At 39.2% G+C, this 20,014-nt stretch overlaps 1 protein-coding gene across 4 annotated transcripts in view; it reads right to left on the bottom strand.

The window, feature by feature from the left end:
• MPPE1 (metallophosphoesterase 1) overlaps positions 1-20,014 on the bottom strand; it is a 56,661-nt gene that overhangs the window by 23,387 nt on the left and 13,260 nt on the right. For 2 of the 4 annotated variants that reach the window (XM_006938775.5, XM_006938774.5), the window contains exon 2: positions 12,850-12,934. The exons of the other annotated variants lie outside the window; for them this stretch is intronic. The gene's annotated coding sequence lies outside the window, so the exon portion shown is untranslated. The remainder of the gene's footprint in view (positions 1-12,849; positions 12,935-20,014) is intronic. 4 annotated transcript variants of the gene reach the window in all.

The following is a 20,014-nucleotide window of genomic DNA, read 5'->3' as shown; positions in this document are numbered from 1 at the left end:
CCCTCACCGTCGTCTTCTCCAGGGCCTGGCAAAGTGCCTTCAGGGAGTGTGCGATGAATAAATGAGGCCATCAGAGCGACTGTTGGGGACTTAGTTTTCATGTTTTTCAAACTAATGTTAATAACAGTATAGCATGGCATGGTCTACTTTTCAAAGGGCCTTCACATCCATTACTTCAAATAATCCTCAGAATAAGCTTGTAAATTAAGAGCAAGAACCATTACCCCACGTTACAAGAAGTAAAACTGAAGCTCGAAGCAATAACACACAGGGTCTCCCAACCAACGAATTCTAGTATATTTTTGCTGAGTATACTTAATGTGCAGAGATATAATAGAAATCGTATAGAAAGCAACCAGCTAAATGCCTGCTATCTGGTAAGTAAGCAGTAAATGGAAACTTTATTATTGATTAAGAATATTGTAATATTTTCTTTAAAAAAATTTGTTAACATTTATTTATTTTTGAGAGAGAGAGACAGAGTATGAGCAGAGGAGGGGCAGATTGAGAGAGAGAGAGGGAGACAGAGAACTCGAAGCAGGCTCCAGGCTCTGAGCTGTCAGCGCAGAGCCGGATGCGGGGCTGGAACCCACGAATTGCGAGATCATGACCTGAGCCGAAGTTGGACATTTAACCGACTGAGCCACCCAGTTGCCCCTGAATATTGTAATATTTTCAAATACCTCCTGGTTAACAATTTTACCATCACAACTTGCCACCATATGCACACCGACATGATGCAACAGAAGTATGCAGCGTCATCTCTAAAGTATTCTCACTAACTAGAAAAAAAAAAAGTAAATATATCTATCCAGTAAAGCCTATAACTAACTCCAAGCTTAAAGAAATATAGGACCAAACGAACAGGTTAAATGACACCACCAGGAAGCAATTCCCTGGATCCGGAATGTGGAATTTTTACAGCCCAAATGGCCTACCTTCTTTATTCAACAAATAAACAGCATCAGGAAAAAAAAAAAAAAAAAAAAAGGAGAGAGGAGGGGAGGGAAATTTGTTATAAAGCAGGCTTGAGAGACACATTGAACCAAAGCAAGTATGTGGGTCTTGTTTGGGTCAGAATTAGGACAAACTAGCTTTCAAAAAAAAGAATTAAAGATTGGGAAACTTGTACGTGGAATGGATGTGCAAAGAATTGTTGGTGATTTTGCTGTGATAATGCTATTGTGGTTAATTTTTTTTTAAGGTTAGAGAAACTAAAGTACAGCCAAATTATAAGATTTCTGGAATTTGCTTTACTATTGCAGGAAATTAAAAAACAAACAGGGAAGTAGGAGAAGAAACAACATTGGCAAAATGTTGGTAATGTTGAAGCAAGAAGAGGGGTGCATGGCATAGTGGGTAGAAGAACAATGGCCCCCCAGAGACTTTCACATCCCAATCTCTGGACCTGTGACTATGTTACCTTGCATGGGAAAAGGGACTTTGCAAGTGTGATTAAGGTTAAGGACTTTGAGGTGAGAAGTTCGCCTGGGTTATCCAGTTTAATCACTGGGTCCTTCCCTATGGAAGGACAGCTGTGTCGGTTAGGGGAGGTAACACAGGAGTGTGTCAGTCCTATAACAAAACACAAAATACTGAGTGGCTTATCAACAACACAAATGTATTTCTCAAACTTGTGGACGCTGGAAATATAAGACTGAGGTACCAGCATGGTTGCTGAAAATTGGGAGCCACCTTCCTGGTTCATCACTGGCACCTTCTCACTGTGCCCTCACATGGTAGAAGGGGTGAGGGAGCCCCAGGAAGTCTCTTCTATAAGAACACTGATCCCATTCATGAAGCCTCCACCCTCAGGATCGGACACCTCCCCAAAGCCTCACCTCTAAACACCATCACCACGGTCATTAGGATTTCAACATGTGAATTTTGGAGGGACACAAACATTCAGTGCATAGCAGAGGGTCAGAGAGATGCAGCCTAACAAGGACTCCACCTGCTGTTAGTGATGTTGAAGATGGAGGAAGGAAGGGGCCACAAGCCAAAGAATGTGGGCATGTAGCCCCCTAGAAGCTGTAAAAGGCAAGGAAATGGATTCGTTCACAGAACCACCTTGATTAGCCCAGTGAGACTTCATTTGGACTACTGACCTACAGAACAATAACAAGTTTGTGTAGCCTTAAGGCACTAAATTCATAGTGATTTGTTACAGCAGCAATAGAAAACCAATATAAGCATTCATTATATTTCTCTCCACTCTTGTGTATGGTTACAATTTTTTGTAATGTTTGCTAAGTCCAAAAAACATAGACCTAACTATGAAATACATTTTAAAAGTACTTCATGGGGTGCGCGGGTGGCTCAGTCAGTTAAGCATCTGACTCTTGATTTTGCCTCAAGTCGTGATCTCACAGTTGTGAGACTGAGCCCCGTGTCGGGCTCCATGCATTGACAGTACAGAGTCTGCTTGGGATTCTCTCTCCCTCTCTCTCTGCCCCTCCTCTGCTCATCCTCTCTGTCTCTGTCGCCTTCTCAAAATAAATAAATAAACTTAAAAAAATAAAAATAAAAGTACTTCATTTATACCTGAAGCATAACAGAATCCGACTTAACAAAATTATTATGATGCATTTTAATTTGAAAAAGAATTGTATATGTCCTTTTAAAAAGTATCATTAAAAGTATAATTAATATGTGAAGGGATGGAAAAGCATTTATCATACAAATGGAAGTGACAAGAAAGTCAGGGTAGCAATACTTATTATCAGACAAAATATACTTTAAAACAAAGACTATAACAAGAGACAAAGAAGGACACTAACTATATAATCGTAAAGAGAACAGTTCAACAAGAAGATGTAATAATTATAAGTATTTATGCTCTCAACGTGGAAGCAACCAAATACATAAAGCAGCTAGTAACAAACATAAAGGAAGTAATTGATAGTAATACAACAATAGTACGGGAATTTAATACCCCACTTACATCAATGGATAGATTATCCAAACACAAAATCAACAAGGAAACAGTGGCATTGAATGACACAATGGACCAGATGGATCTAACAGATATATTCAGAACATCCCATCCTAAAACAGCAGATAACACATTCTTTTCAAGAACACATGATACATTCTCCAGAATAGATCACATGTTAAATCACAAAACAAGTCTTAACAAATTCAAAAAGATTGAAGTCATACCATGCATCTTTTCCAGGCACAACACTATGAAACTAGAAATCGACCACAAGAAAAAATGTGGAAAGACCACAAATATATGGAGGCTAAATAACATGCTATTAAACAATGAATGAGTCAACCAAGAAATAAAAGAAATCAAACAATATATGGAGACAAATGAAAACAAAAACACAATGGTCCAAAATCTTTGGGCTGCAGCAAAAGCTTTTTAAGAGAGAAGATTATAGCAATGCAGACCTACCTCAAGAAGCAAGAAAAATCTCAAACAACCTAACCTTGTATCTAGCAGGGCTAGAAAAAGAAGAAAAACAAAAACAAAACCGGTAGAAGGAAGGAAATAATAGATTAAAACAGAAAGTTAGCAGAAACTAAAAAACAATAGGACAGATTGTTCCACATAGAACAATAGAACAGATGAAACCAGGAGCTGCTTCTTTGAAAAGATCAACAAACTGATAACCTTTAACCAGACTCATAAAAAAAGAAAGAAAGAAAGAAAGAGAAGAAGACTCAAGTAAAATCAGGAATGAAAGAGGAGAAATAACAACTGACATCACAGAAATACAAAGGATTATAAAAGAACATTATGATAAATTATATGCCAACAACTTGGACAACCTAGAAGAAATGGGTAAATTCCTAAAAGCATATACACTCCCAAAAGTAAATCAGGAAGTGAAAATGTGAATAGGTCAATTACCAGCAAAGAAATTGAACCAGTAATCAAAAAATTCCCAACAAACAAAAGTCCAGGACCAGACAGCCTCAGGGACATAGTTGAGCAATCATTCTGGCACTTTAACCATAATTGCCCTATAGAAAAATATTTACCTGCATCCTGTGCATGAACACCTTGGAGAAAAGTGAAACACATGAAGCAGAAACTCCAGAGTATCCAGCTATTTGCATTCTTGCCTTCATTCACCCATGCAATGCAACAGACATGCACTGAGACTTTCTGTTCCTAGGGGCTAAATTTTCACAGATTATTCTAGGATTGTGCTGTGAGACAGAGACAAAGCTGAGGGGAGAGACGGTATGAATCCGGACATTCAGCAGAAGGACTTTTGTGTATTCGCTTTCTATAGCTGGGTAACAAGTTACCACAAACTGAGCAATTTACAACATTCTGCTTCGAGTCTTCCTCCAGTTCATGGTTGCTGGGAGAATTCAGCTCCATGTGATTATAGGACCAAGCTCTCAGCTCCCAGGACCTCCCGCTGTGCCTGCCCCATGGCACTTCCTACAGCATGGCAGTTGCTTCTTCAAGGCCAACCAGAGAGCTTCTGCTGCTGTTGGTTCAAATCTATCTGACTTCTTCTGTTTCTTCTCTAGAACTAAAGGAGTCCCATGATAAATCAGGCCCACCTAAAATAATCTCTCTTTTGATTGACTTAATGTCAACTTGTTAGGGACCTTAAATACCTTTACACTTCACTGTTACCATGTATCACACCCTACTCACAGGAGTGGTAGTCTGCCACATTCGTAGGTCCCACCTTCACTCAAAGGGAAGATTCAACAGGATGTATACACTGGGAGTCATGTTGGGGGACAATGTAGTGTTCTATCTGCTCTACATGATATTCTACCCTCATTTCAAGAGAAGAGCCAAAGTCCAGAGAGTCCCAGGATATCTGACAGAGCAGACTCCTGACTCGGCTATACACAGTACTGAACTCTATAGACAATCACCAGGAAAATTTTTAAAAAGGCACCAAAACCAAGCTGTGAAGGGCTGGGGGAGGGGGAGGGAGGGAGAGGGGGAGATACAAGTATGCAAACAGCAAAAAAGCAAATCGAACACAAAAGCAGAATGAGAGCTCACTAACAATTTTATAAATGAGAGAATTGTTTGCATGTAAATTACTATTCTCAGTTTATCTGGTTTATCAATCTTGATATGACACATTGAGTTCTTGCTCAAGATGGCAAAAGAACTTAAAGGAGCCATTTCCTACCTCGGTTATCCATTTGCAACCTAGATTTGGTTCTTTGACCATTGCGATTTTTTTCTTAAGGTAAACATCCTTTGGGGGATGGAAACATTTTCCCTTCCTGTATTGTAGGTTCTTTAACTGGTCGAATCAAATTGATAAGAACAGATTAACAGGTAAAAACAAACAAATTTCAGGGAGCCTGGCTGGCTCAGTCAGTAGAACATGTGACTCGATCCAGAGTCATGGGTTCAGGCCCCACACTAGACATGGAGCCTACTTACACACACACACACACACACACACACACACACACACACACTTTTTACTATTAAATAACAAAAATTCAACTGAGGAAATTTTAAAGATCTAATTGGCTTTATTCATGAATTCATGAATCACCGACAGCCCATCTAGCAAGGAGAGGAGAGCTCCAAAGGGCTACAGAAAGGGAAAGTTTTTAAAGGCAGGACAAATAAGTCATAAACAGGAAAAAAAAATTATTTCAAGTGAGTTCACCTTCATTTGGGGACAAAAGGGTCTTATTAGGTGGGGTACCTCATCTTTCTTTGGGGGCAGAGAGGGCCTATGTGCCACATTACCTTATTGATGCTGACCACAAAATTCCTGACTGCTCAGTTAAGACTACATTTCTGGTGGAGGCTGCAGCCACAATTAGATTAGGTATTAAGCCCTGGTTTGGTGACATGGCCTAGCACAAGTGACTCCATTTTGGGCTTGTGGTTTCTTTTTAACAGTATTTACAAGAGCCCCATAAAAATATAAGATCCAGGGACACCTGGGTGGCTCAATCAGTTAAGCATCTGACTCTTGATCTCAGCTCGGGTCTTGATGTCAGAGTCGTCAGTTCAAGCTCCACGTTGGGCTCCATGCTGGGCATGAAGTCTACTCAAAAAAACAAACTAACAAATATGTGTATATGTGTACATATATATATATATATACATATACATATATATATACATATATATATACATATATATATACACACATATATATGTACATATATATATACATATACATATATATACATATACATATATATATATATGTATATATATATATATATATATATATATATATATATATATATATACACATTCCAAAAGGCAGCCGCAGCCCGCAGCCAGGTTACTGAGGCTTATATAGCATCCTGAACTAACGAAAGGGGTTGGGGGCTGGGGTTGCAAAGGCAAGGAAGGCCATTCACAGGAAGGCAAGAGGAGATGTTTAGAAAACAATGGTTGACCTATTATATACATAAGTTTCTTACGTAAAAAGGTAATAACTCTCTCCCTGATACAGGCCCCCCTTTCCAATGTAAGTTTAGGCAACTGAGGAGGCAGTAAAGGGCTTCTCCTGAATCTGATCAGTTTTCATTGCCTTTAGCTCAAAACAACAATCCTTAAGCCGAACAGACATTTTGAGGTGGCAAATTCTGCTCCACTTCAGGGTTCTGTTTTAGGTTATAAAGGTCAAAAACAACAACAACCTGGTCTATCCATTTTTCCTTCCCTCCAAGTAGTGCATGCAATGTGATCTTCATAAATTACAGAGAACAATGGAGAAGGGGAGTTTTCACATGAGACCCCTGCAGCAAGAGGTTAAATGACTGACATGGTTTATAGCATTGCAGTTTACAAATCACCTTCCTACTTCAGGTATCCAATATAATCCTAACTAAATTAGAAACTCCTTGAGGAGAGGGGCTATGTTTCATACCTATTCCTATCTAGAATAGCTTATAACAGAATATACAACACATAACTAATTCCCAGTAAAAATATAGCAATGCCCCCTTATCCATGGAGGGTAGATTCCAAGACCCCCAGTGGATGCTCAAAATGGCAGATAGTTCTGAATTCTATATATACTGGTTTTTCCTATGCATACATACATACCTATGATAAAGTTTAGTTTATAAATTAGGCACAGTATGAGATTAATAGCAACAACTAATAATAAAATAGAACAATTATAATGTTATACTATAATAAAAGTTATGTGAATGTGGTCTCTCTCTCTCAAAATATCTTATCACACTGTACTCATCTTTCTTCTTATAATGATGTGAGATGATAACATGCCTACGTGATAAGATGAAGGGAGTAACGTAGGCATGTGATGCAGAATTAGGCTACTTTTGACCTTCTGATCATACATCAGAAGGAAGATTATCTGCTTCTAAACCATGGTTGACCACAGGTAACCGAAAGCAAAATTCAGATAAGGGGGGCAACTACCATATATTGGATAAATTGAAAACATTAAGATATGTTATTTATTGTCAGAGATTCTAGTTTAGGGAACTTTAATTACTTTTCAGGAAACTTGCTTTTAAGCAGCTTGGTTAGTGCTTTCCCAGGAGGATTATTCTGATTTGTTCTGCCCTGATGTGTTTATTTCAAGTCAGAGTCCAGGGTGCAAATTATTAAGACTAACTCATTAAAATTTCCCTTTCTTTCTTTTTTTTTTTTTTAACATGGATCAAGGGCCATTTATCTATTAGGTGCAGTGGACTGAGTAACTAGATAACAAAACCAAAACCCCTGGACAATGCTTGGGACAAAATTAGTTGACAAGGTATCCCCACAGACCCCAAAATGTAAAGGCAGTGAGGATGAATCACAGCATAGCTGCAAGATTTGGTCCTATCAGAGTACGTGTGAGCAGAAACAGGGGAACAATAAAATGTCTAATGGACCTAAAGATAGAGAAACCCTGGGGTGCCTGGGTGGCTCAGCCAGTTAGGTGTCATGATCTCATGGTTCATGGGTTTGAGCCCCGCGTCGGGCTCTGTGCTGACAGTTCAGAGCCTGGAGCCTGCTTCAAATTTTCTCTCTTCCTGTCTCTCTGCCCCTCCCCTGCTCGTTCTCTGTCTCTTTGTTTCCCTCTCAAAAATAAATAAACATTAAAAAAAAAAGAGGAAACCTGAAACAGCACTGAGTTTCCCCTATGGAAGGAACACCATCAAAAAACAGGAAGGTCATCCATCCAATAGCAGTAAATGCAAGGAGCCCACGAATAGACCTGAAGGGTTAGAACAATCCTTCCTTCTCCACAGGGATAAAGATAAGACCCTCCATGGGGTGGAAACTCCTAGGATGCAATAAGAATTTTGCAGGACAGGGACAAGAGAAATGTGGAAAAGAGAAAGGACAGAGAAAAGCGGGAAAGGAGAAATTTCAGTAGGCAAGCTTGCATATTTTAACACACTCACGAAAAACAGAAGGCATTGTTAAGTGAACTGGCAAAAGCACTCCTTTTGGATGCCGAGGAGAAGTAAATTCACGTAAGAACGTGCATTAGAAAAGAATCATGGTTGGGGAGCCTGGGTGGCTTAGTCCGTTAAGTGCCGGACTCTTGATTTAGGCTCAGGTCATGATCTCACCGTTTGTGAGTTCGAGCCCTGCATCGGGCTCTGTGCTGACAGTGCGGAGCCTGCTTGGGATTCTCTCTCTCCCCTCTCTCTCTGCTCCTACCCCACTTGTCCTCTCTCTCTCAAAATAAATAAACTTAAAAAAAATTTTTTTAAAGACTCATGGTTGAAAACTATCAAAGTTATCGTCAGAAGAAAATTGAGCAAGAAGTAGAGCAACATCCCTACAGACAACAAAAGCACGCCACAAAGGCATGCCCACAAAACACACCCGAGCCAGAGCCTATGATTTCAAAACAAGCTAAAGGCATCAAGAGAATGAAGGCAGACTAAATCAGGACTAGGGAAACTCAGAAATGAAGTAACAACTCAGGAAAGAATTGGAAATAAGAGAAGAAAAATGAAGAAACAGAAACCAAAAGGACCGTGAAAGGAAATAAACAATGATCTTAAAATCAAAAAGAAATGGAGGAAAAATGAGCTTCAAAGAATATGACAACTATGGAGGATAGGCAAGAATACCTTACAGATAACAGGAGTCCCTAAAGATGAAAAGTAATAGCAGAGAACAATTCTAAAACCTGTAATTCAAGAAGGTTTTTCTGAAATAAAAAATGCACATATTCGAAGCATATTGAAAGCACTCCCTATGTACCTGAGAATATTCATTCGGAATGTTCAGCATTAAGACACATTCCAGTAAGATGATGAGATTTTTAAAGAAAAATGCTAAGAAAATATATTTGGGCATCTAGGCAAAAAGTGATTTATGAGGGAAAAATATTGATATTGTAGGAACTAGGGCAGGCCACCCCAAGATGGGCTACTTTGGCACGAAGATTATTGTGAGTCGAAAAAGCAATCAAAACCCAGCAGATACATAAAAAAAAAAAAGCTCTTTACTTCCCCCACAAGTGCCTAAAAAGAATTCGAGGACCTGTTCTGGGAAGGGAGCTATCACCACAAATCACCACATTATACTACCGGGTGTGGTTGACAAGAAAGAGCCTAGCAAGACCTGTTGACCAAAGTCCTCTATGTCCCATGTGTCCGAGTGGCTCAGCAAACATTTGTTTACCAAGCATTTACTCTTTTACATTATTCCTGAGGATTGTATGTCTTCCCCTGAAGTCCCGGACCCCTACCCCCTTGAGGGACACATGCACCCCTCATTCTGAGTGTCTTTGGAATCTCCGTGTTTCTGTGGATTCCCCGTTAAGTGCACTGTTACATTTGATTCTCCTCTGTGGGTCTGTCCCATGTCAATTTGATTCTTAGTCCAGCTAGAAAGACCTTGAAGGGGACAGGAGTTCTTGCTCCCTGACAAGATTATCGTCCGACTTTGACAGGAGAAAACAGAGTATACCTACTCTGATTTCATGAGGAAAGAAAATGTGACCAAGGATTTTTATATGCAGCAAAATGGAATTTCAAGTGTTAGAGTCATAGACAACTGTTACCAACATGCAAGAATTCAGAGAATTGAGTTCCCATGATTTCTTCCAGAAAAGAAGCTTTGGACAATTGAAGGGACGAGGGAGAGACATTGATGTAAAAGCATTGATGGTGAACATCGGAGATACAGTTCCTTTTGAACTCAGACCAAGTTCTGGTTAAAAGAGAGAGTATGGTATGTAATAGCTATGCACCCTGACAAAATAGATGTAGAACAACTTTTTTTTTTAAATAGAAGAATGGAGAGCACAATGCAAAAACAAATTGCTGTTTTCAGTAAGCATATTGCTAACAATGGTATTTATGGTGTTACTCTAACTCTTTTGCATGTATAACAGGGGATAAGGCAACTTAATAACTGTGGGATATTCTAATCTATCAAGCCCTGTGCCCCTGACACCAGGACTCTTGGTGTGGAAGAAAGGAGATACAGACAGGGGTATGCTGAAGCCATGTGCGCTGTTCCAAAATCCACAAGCGGTGACATCACACTGGTAACATCACTTGGAATCAGCCATGCTGGGGGTGTGTACCCCACTGCCGGGGAGGAAGAATATCCTGCCCCCTTCAAGGTCTCTCTAGCTGGACTAAGAATCAAATTGACATGAGACAGGTTAACAGAAGAAAGTCAAACTTAATGTCATATGTCCTGGGAATCCACACAAACATGGAAATTCCAAATGAGGTATATATGTCATCCTGAACTAAGAAGAAAGTAGTAAGGGTCTGGGACTTCAGAGGGAAGGCATGCAATTCATATACCTTTGCCTCACCATACACGTGGGTCACTCAGATAAAGTTTATCTCTGGTAAGAATTCTTATTCTTGGAAAGAGCCTCAACTGAGATTCTTCTACATAGTTAAGGGAGGGGCAAAAGTTTCTCTTGAGCCCACAGGGTCTCCATCACCTTCAGCCCAAGATAGTCCACAGGCGAAAGGGATACATTTGGGGGAACCTGCCCCCAACCTCTTCACTATGGAAACTTGTGAAGGAGACCGGAACATGCCACTTTGGCATAATGATTATTTTTACCTTGAAGGCACTGAGAAACAACAAACACAGCAAGAGTCTACACCACCACACCCCATCTGACTAAAAGCAGGGCATACCTTTCGCTTCCATTCATAATGGGAATTTCCATTTTTAAAGATGTCCCCTTCTCCTGTACTGGAAGACAAGTCACCTGAGACTGCCTACCAAAACTTACTAGTATATACTTCTCCTAGTCACCTTCCCACAATTTACCAAATCCCCAGTTTGCTTTGTCTAGCGTCTGCCCCACAATTATCATCCTTTTTTAAAATGACATACAAGCCCCAGGCCTAACTGCTTCTCCGAGTTTTTACTTCTTTTCTGAGAAGGCGCTGTGTGCCTGCAAAATACACTTTTTTCCTGTTACTCTGTCTCATAGCTTTAATTCACAGGCCCCACTCACCGAACCTCAGAGAATAGAGGAAAAGATGGTTGTTTTTTGGTTTTTTTGGTTTTTGGTTTTTTTGTTTTGTTTTTGTTTTTGTTTTTTTTACTCCGCTAGAGTTTTGACTATCACAAAGGACAGGTGGGACACCTCAATCATTTTAGAGGTTGTAGCTGAGAACTCAGGATGTCTGACAAAGCTTGCACAAAGTAAAAATTCATACCAAGTCAGCCTCACAGATTTCTGATCAAATGAGGACAGCAAGAGCCCCTCTTTATCTATATTTGGATTAACAGGAGGAAACACTTGGAAGAACCAGTTCCAAGTGTTTGGGTATTACTCTTGGGTGACTCTTGGTTTTGAGAACTCTTTGGTTGTTGATCCTTGCTCTCCCAAGGGCAGCCATTGCTTTCCTTATTGTCCATTTTGTGTCAGGCTGTCAGACCTGCATCTGCAAACAGCCAACCTTCAGGTTGGGGAACCCCAAGAACTTGTAGTTGACCACACAGAGATGTGGGCTGCACTCCACTGTTGCTGATATCCTACTGACTATTGCCAGAGATCAGGAAGCTCACTTAAGTCTTTCTTTCTTTTTTAATTTTTTAAAATGTTTATTTATTTTTGAGAAAGACAGAGCGTGAGCAGGGAAAGGGCAGAGACAGAGGGAGACACAGAATCCGAAGCAGTCTCCAGGCTCCAAGCTGTCAGCACGAGCCTGCTGTGGGGCTGAAACCCATGAACCCCACGCGAGATCATGACCTGAGCCGAAGTCGGAAACGTAACCAACTGAGCCACCCAAGCGCCCCAAGTCTTTCTTTCTTCTGGCTGCCTTTGGGAGTAGCTCTAGATCATGGTAGCTGCGTCTTTTGCACCCGCTTTGGAAGTCCTCTTGGGTCCCTGGTTAAGCTATAAAAAGGCATAATTATTGACTTTGGTTTTGAGTCACATTTGTAATAGGTATACCTTTGGAAAGAAACAAAGTGGGAGGGTCGATACTGCCAGGAAAATTCAACGTTTGTCTTCACCAAACCTGATAATAATATATTTGAAAGGATTTTTTAAGAGTCTGTGGTCAGAAGTTGCCCAATTGGAGGCCAGCATTCAGGGCCCAAGAGGAGCTGTTTTTAAGGCCTCCTCACCTATGAATAACTGGGCTAAAATGGAACTATGTACTCAGAGGAAAAGAAAACAAACTCTAGCCTTTGTGGAATGACTTAAAAACATCCCAAAGGCACATAGCTATAAATCTGGAATTTGGGAATCCTCAGATTTTCATCTTAGTCGGAAATCTTTCTGAAATAAAGAAACAAATTCAAAACGATGTAGTTGGATGAGAGTCACCCCTTTGCTATTATCATTGAGGTGACCGAATTCTTTGAGGAATTAAAAACAACTGACCCCATCTTACTAATCGAATCTTTACAAAGACGGAAAGTGACACCCTAGAAGTAATTCAAAGCCCAGACATCCTTCTTACCAATTCCCACATCTCCCTTGTTCATCTGAAGACTCTTGCAGATACTGTGAAAGGTCAGGACATTGGAAATGGAACTGTTCTGCACCTAAGAAAAAAACAAAAGGGGGGAACTTTCTAAGTAACAGTTGCCCTAAACCTCTGATGATAGGAACTGTTGTTTCAAGAAGCCAAGAAACTTCTCTGAAATGGAACTTCCAAGGAGGTTACTGTTGGTCCCTCAACTGAAGGGCTCCTTACTCTAACTTCCCAAAAATGAACTAGATATTTTATCCACTCAGATGAGCTTTTAAAATCCTCAATCTGTTGGTGTTTCCAAAAGAGCTCTTGCCTAAAATTCAGTCCACAGCCTCTATCATTACATATCAGGGCAAATGAAAGTCTTCCCCCCAAATATTGGTAGGCTTCATTGAGCAGGTAGCCTAAACCTGTTCCACCTGCCAGAAACACAGTTTGGATCCAGCCATTTTATCTAAACCTGTGGGGTTTGAATGCTATGTTGGCCTGACTCACAGCTAAAATTTTAGGGCGCAAGCTTTAAGATTCTTGTGTCTGTCTGCATGTTTGTGTCTATGTATGTACGATGCGTGTGTGCGGCATTTTCTCCCTCCAGAGGGTATTGCCAGAATTAATCTAAAATCCCATATAAGAGATCTATTTTAATTGGCTTAGAAAAACACAAGTACTTACACCAATTAGATATTGCTAAAACTTTCAGAAAAATTGGAACTAATCCAAGTACCTTTTAAGTTCACGTGAACTGGAATCATCTTTGGAAAATGGGGCTAATTTAATATTACTGGTTTAATGAAAACAGGCATGTCTTCAGAGTTGTCAGCATTTAGGATAATGGAGGCATGTGTTTATATTCTACTTGGGTTTACTACTCAAATAAGCTTAAGTTATTTCTACTAGATATTTAAGATTGTTGAATTCATGAAACAAGGAGGCCATCACACTGAAATGACTCTAATACTCTTGGCAGCTCACCTAAGCAAACGAAAACCAAGGTCTATAAATAGCTCAAGGTTGTGAATTTGAAACCTAAGGACAACCAAGCACCAACAGCCAACTAGACTTTACGCTGTAAACAATCAGTGATTTTCTGACTTGGTTTCCACACCTTCTCTGAGTCTTTCCCCAGGCTCCTGTCCATAGAGTGCCTTCTAACCCCTTCCAGTTTGATGCTTCCCCATCTGAATAGACTTTTGCTCAAATAAACTCTTTTTGTTGAGGTGGAGTCATCACACAACATTACAATAGGTTCAGGTGTACAACATAGTGATTCAACAACTCTATATGCATTATGCTATACTCACTGCAAGTGGAGCTGCCATCTTTCGCCAGACAACATATTACACTACCATTGGCTATATTCCCTGTGCTGTACCTTTCATTCCCATTACTTATTCATTCCATACCTGAAAGCCAGTACCTCCCACACCCCTTCAACCATGCTACCCCTGCTCCATCCCCTTCCCTCTGGCAACCATCAGTTTGTTCTCTGTATTTACGGATCTGTTTCTGGGTTGTTTGTTTGTTTTCTAGATTCCACATATAAGTGAAATCATACAGTATCTGTCTTTCTCTGTCTGACTTCTTTCACTTAGCGTAATATCCCCTGGGTCTATCCATGTCGTTGCAAATGGCAAGATCTCATTCTTTTTTTCACAGCTGAATAATATTCCATCGTAAATATATGCCACATCTACTTTATCCATTCATCTATTGATGGACACAGGTTGCTTCCATATCAAATAAACTCTTAAAATTTTTAATATGCCTCACTTCATCTTTTAACAAGATCATAAAATTACAATTTATCCTAAGAATAAAAAATAGAGCAAATTAATTGTCTGATGTATGTCAAATACAGCAATTAAAAAAAAAGGAAGTCATATGTTTAAATTTTTGGTTCTTTACTTCTGTGACTTTTTTTTTAATATATGAAATTTATTGACAAATTGGTTTCCATACAACACCCAGTGCTCATCCCAAAAGATGCCCTCTTCAATACCCATCACTACCCTCCCCTCCCTCCCACCCCCCATCAACCCTCAGTTTGTTCTCAGTTTTTAAGAGTCTCCTTATGCTTTGGCTCTCTCCCAGTCTAACCTCTTTTTTTTTTTTTTTTTACTTCTGTGACTTTTGATACTTGCCAAACAAGCATATGTTACACAATTTGTCAACAACACCAAAATTACTTAAGATGATGGCTAGCTTACTAATGTCTCATACGATTTTCATGAGCAGTCCAAAAATAATCATTAGGAACATATGAATTAAATAGATGTAAGTGGTATAAAAGTTTATAAATGAATCCTTCAACAATACTTCCGTTTTATAATATGTCTGCTTGAAAATAACTTCCAAAATCTTTCTGGTAACTTAAAACCTTAGAGTTACACTAGGTTAAGTTAAATGATAGATATTTGTTGAGTATTTGGATCATTTCTAAATAAGATAAAATGTGGAAATATTTTTTTCCTAATTCATTTTATTTATTTATCTATTTATTTAGTATGCTTACATTCGGGTTTTTTAATTTTTTTAATTTACATCCAAATTAGTAAGCATATAGAGTAACAATGATTTCAGGGGTAGATTCCTTGATGCCCTTTACCCATTTAGCCCATCCCCCCGCCCACACCCCCTCCTGTAACCCTCTGTTTGTTCTCCATATTTATGAGTCTCTTATGTTTTGTTCCCCTCCCTGTTTTTACATTATTTTTGCTTCCCTTCCCTTATGTTCATCTGTTCTGGGTCTGTTCTGGGTCTTAAAGTCCTCATATGAATGAAGTCATATGATATTTGTCTTTCTCTGACTAATTTCTCTTAGCATGATACCCTCTAGTTCCATCCACGTAGTTGCAAATGGCAAGATTTCATTCTTTTTGATTGCCGAGTAATAGTATATATATATGCCACATCTTCTTTATCCATTCATCCATCAATGGACATTTGGGCCCTTTCCATACTTTGGCTATTGTTGATAGCACTGCTATAAACATTGGGGTGCATGTATCCCTTTGAAACAGCACACCTGTATCCCTTGGATAAATATCTAGTAGTGCAATTGTGGGGTCATAGGGTAGTTCTATTTTCAATTTTCTGAGGAACCTCCATACTGTTTTCCAGAGTGGCTGCACCAGTTTGTATTCCCACCAGCAGTTCACAAGAGATCCTCTTTCTCCGCATCCTGGCCAACATCTGTTATTGCCTGAGTTGTTAATGCTAGCCATTCTGACAGGTATGAGGTGGTATATCATTGTGGTTTTGATTTGTATTTGCCTGATGATGAGTGATGTGGAGCATTTTTTCATGTGTCGGTTGGCCATCTGGATGTCTTCTTTGGAGAAGTGTCTATTCATGCCTTTTGCCCATTTCTTCACTGGATCATTTGTTTTTTGGGTGTTGAGTTTGATAAGTTCTTTATAGATTTTGGATACTAACCCTTTATCTGATATGTCGTTTGCAAATATCTTCTCCCATTCTGTTGGTTGCCTTTTAGTTTTGCTGATTGTTTCCTTTGGTGTGCAGAAGCTTTTAATTTTGATGAGGTCCCAGTAGTTCATTTTTGCTTTTGTCTCCCTTGTCTCCAGAGACGTGTTGAGTTAGAAGTTGCTGTGGCCAAGGTCAAAGAGGTTTTTGCCTGCTTTCTCCTCGAGGATTTTGATAGCTTCCTGTCTTACATTTAAGTCTTTTATCCATTTTGAGTTCATTTTTGTGTATGTTGTAAGAAAGTGGTCCAGGTTCATTTTTCCGCATGTGGCTGTCCAGTTTTCCCAGAACCACTTGCTGAAGACACTGTCTTTATTTCTTTGGATGTTCTTTCCTGCTTTGTCAACAGGGGTTACAAAGTAGACAAAAAGGTCTATCCAAGATTACTAGGGTGATATCTAAAAGACTTAAAGGCAACTTGAAAAGGCTCAGGTCAAAGATCAGGATATCTGAACCTCAACAAAGATAATAATTACAATGAGTTAAAACCCATGAGATACCTTGAAATCCATGAGTTCATATTAATATTGTTTTAAAAAATTAATTTGGGGGGCACCTAGGTGGCTCAGTCAGTTAAGCATGTGAGTCTTGATTTAGGCTCAGGTCATGATCTCCAGGTTTGTGAATTTGAGCCCCATATTGGGCTCCATGCTGACAGAGGAGTCTGCTTAGGATTCTCTCTGTCTCTCTGTCTCTCTGTCTCTCTGTCTCTCTGTCTCTCTCTCTCTGCCCCTCCCCCACTCAAGCTCTTTCAAAGTAAATAAACATTTTTTTAAATAGATAATAAAATAAGAAACTAATTTTTGAACTGCACCATGAAAATATAATCAACACAGCAAACAAATAAAGAGAAAGAATTATAATATAATACCCTGGTATTATGTACCCTGGTTTTCTTATATGAACTGTACACTGGGTTAGTAAAGAGTTGATCTCGAAATGTTTTCTGGAAGTACTCCAAGTGAATAGATGAAAAAGACAGGATATAATTAGATTATGTCTACTTTGTAACTCCTGTTGAATTAATATCACTGAGCAGTGACAAGTTCTAGCATTACACATCAGGCATTAGGTCTCTTCTGCCTAAGGAAAGAACACACCATCTTCTGTTCTTGCCAAGGGGAAGAAGCCGATCAAGCTTCCGATCAAGATGACAACGTGCATGGCCTACTGAGGAAAGAGGAACATGTTAAACTGGGTGTGAGTGTGCTACCAGCAAAATCCAGGCTGTGGGAAATTCTACAGGACAAACTCTACGGGCCTTCAACAAATAGATTGTAAGGAAAGGAGAGGATGGCAAATGGAGCTTGAAAAAAAAATTTTTTTTAATCTTTATTCACTTTTGAGAGAGAGACAGAGACAGAGACAGAGCATGAGCGGGGAGGGGCAGAGAGAGAGGGGGACACAGAATCCGAACCAGGCTACAGGCTCTGAGCTGTCAGCACAGAGACCAACGTGGGGCTTGAACCCACGAACCGTGCAATCATGACCTGAGCCAAAGTCAGACGCTCAACCGACTGAGCCACCCAAGTGCCCCGCAAATGGAGCTTTTAAATTAAAAGAAACTATGATGAAAACCAGGGGTCATATATAAGTGTTGAATCACGAAACTGTAAACCTGAAACTAATATTGCACTGTGTTAACTCACTGGAATTCAAATAAACACCAAAAAAAACCCCAAAAACAAACAAAACCCCACCTGGGTGGCTTAGTCAGTTAAGCGTCCAACTCTTGGTTTCAGCCCAGGGGATGATCTCACAGTGGTAAGATCTGTGCTGACAGCAAAGAGCCTGCTTGGGATTCTCTCTCTCTATCTCTCTATCTCTCTCTCAAAAATAAATAAATAAAAACAAAATAACTTAAAAATAAATTAAAAGAAGCTCAAAAGACCTATAAAAAATGGACAAGACCAAACTACATTGTCTATGTGGGTAGTAAAACTACAAAGACGCATAGGGAAGTGATTATTATGAAAGTCAAGATAATGGTTATTTTGGGGGGCAGAGTGATGTGACTGAGAACAGCAACTGGGTAGGGGGTTCTGGGGTGTCTGGAAAAGTTGCACTTCTTGACCTGAGTGGTGGTTTCAAGAGTGTTTGCTTTATAATAATTCATAGCTCACACATTTGGTCTGTGTGGTTTCCTGTGCCTGGGTTTTATTTTATAATAACTTTTAATTCTAAAATACAGAAAGGAAAACTGTGAAATTGGAGTTAATGTGTTTCATTAACACTATAAAATGTATCCAATTTATTCATTGGAAACTTGAGTTTTCATAAAAACGTTATTGCTCATAAAAACATTTTTTCTTGCTTTGATCAAATCCCTGAGTGTGCCCAGAGATTGTCAAGAAATTGGTCAAGTACAGACTGAATATTATTCAAGATTAAGTAATTTCAAGAGCAAAAGTGCTCTTTTTGAAATCCTTCCAAATGTATTACAGCAACAATACAAATACATATATAGTTTTTAACATGGGTGTGGAAGCATTTTAATGTTTAATATAATGCAATGGGATTTTTAATTTGAAACAAGCCTGGAGCTTACAAAGTTCTTGAAATGGCCTGGAACGGGTGCCATCCGATGACTTGGAACTGGATATAACCGGATATGTCTCCATGACTCTACGCAACCTTATGTTTAGTGCAGTAGTTAGGCATTTCAACTGTGGGACTAACCTCCTGGACCTAAGGCCCAACTCTACGGCTCATTAACTGTGTGGTCTTGGACAAGTTCCTTAATCCCTTGTTCTGGATCTGTAAAGTGGGAATGATACCAATATCTACTTCATAATATTGTTGTAAGGATTAAACCCTTTACTAGATATAAAATGTTAGATGGGGCACCTAGGCGGCTCAGTCGGTTAAGCATCCAACTCTTGATTTTGGCCCAGGCCATGATCTCACAGTTCATGAGATGGAGCCCCACATTGGGCTCGCTTTCACTCTCTCTCTCTCTCTCTCTCTCTCTCTCTCTCTCTCAAAGAAAGAAAGAAAGAAAGAAAGAAAGAAAGAAAGAAAGAAAGAAAAAAGTTTTTAAAAAGCTTTAAATCTTGGGTTTTACCAATTTGACAATAAATTTCACATATTGGAAAAAAATAAAAAATAAAAAAAATAAAAATAAAAATAAATCTTGGGTTTTATACGAAAGAGACCTCAGATTGCATTATGACACATAAACTAGCCTTTGATACTGTGTTAATCATTGGCAATCCCTGTGGCAATCCAGAGTAATTGAAACAATTTAATTAGTTTATAGGTCATGTCATAGTTCAGTTACTTTTCATATGTAGACCCAGCCAGTTTCAGAAGAAAAGAGAAGGCATTTTCAACTATGGTAAATGAATCAGAAGAAAAATATATTACTAATTCCAGTAAGTAATTACCTTTTTATTTTTTTAATATTAGCTTCTTATACTGTTTGCTGTTCCTGTCATTTTTCTCTGCCTGTTCCCCCTTTAGTGATGATCTCTTTCTAGGGATATTCTTGTCCCCAATGTCACCACTAGGAAAAAGAACAGGCTGTAGGAGTATCTTAAATCCTTTATTCACTGCTGTATCCCCAGAAATTAGCACAATGCCTTAAACAGAATTTAATTGGGCCATCTTAAAATAATTCATCTTGAATTAATTATTAAGATGGACTTGGATATTTCACTCAGAAAAA

The sequence above is a fragment of the Felis catus genome, chromosome D3, assembly GCF_018350175.1.
Source record: "Felis catus isolate Fca126 chromosome D3, F.catus_Fca126_mat1.0, whole genome shotgun sequence".
NCBI classification, from domain to species: Eukaryota; Metazoa; Chordata; class Mammalia; order Carnivora; family Felidae; genus Felis; species Felis catus.
Note: the sequence above shows the minus strand (reverse complement) of the source record. Positions and strands in the feature narration are given on the sequence as shown.